Source organism: Anarrhichthys ocellatus, unplaced genomic scaffold (assembly GCF_004355925.1).
Source record: "Anarrhichthys ocellatus isolate YVR2014 unplaced genomic scaffold, GSC_Weel_1.0 scaffold4486, whole genome shotgun sequence".
NCBI lineage: Eukaryota > Metazoa > Chordata > Actinopteri > Perciformes > Anarhichadidae > Anarrhichthys > Anarrhichthys ocellatus.
Genome location: NW_022284460.1, coordinates 1 through 757, shown reverse-complemented (window position 1 = coordinate 757; position 757 = coordinate 1).

The following is a 757-nucleotide window of genomic DNA, read 5'->3' as shown; positions in this document are numbered from 1 at the left end:
TGTGTATATATAAATGTGTGTATGTGTGTATATATAAATGTGTGTATGTGTGTATGTGTGTATGTGTGTATATATAAATGTGTGTATGTGTGTGTATATGTGTGTGTATATGTGTGTGTGTATATATAAATGTGTGGATATATATATATATGTGGATATATATATATGTGGATATATGTGGACATATATATATGTGGATATATGTGTATGTGTATATATGTGGATATATGTGTATGTGTATATATGTGGATATATGTGTATGTGTATATATGTGTATGTGGATATATGTGGATATATGTGTATGTGGATATATGTGGATATATGTGTATGTGGATATATGTGTATGTGGATATATGTGGATATATGTGTATGTGGATATATGTGGATATATGTGTATGTGTATATATGTCTATGTGGATATATGTGTATATATGTGTATATGTATATATGTGTATATATATATATGTGGATATATATATATGTGTATATATATATATGTGGATATATATATATGTGTGTATATATGTGTGTGTATATATATGTGTATATATATATGTGTATATATATATGTGTATATATGTGTATATATATGTGTGTATATATATATGTGTGTATATATATATGTGTATACATGTATGTATATGTGTGTATATATATGTGTGTATACATGTATGTATATGTGTGTATATATATGTGTGTATACATGTATGTATATGTGTGTATATGTGTGTATATATATGTGTGTATATGTGTGTAT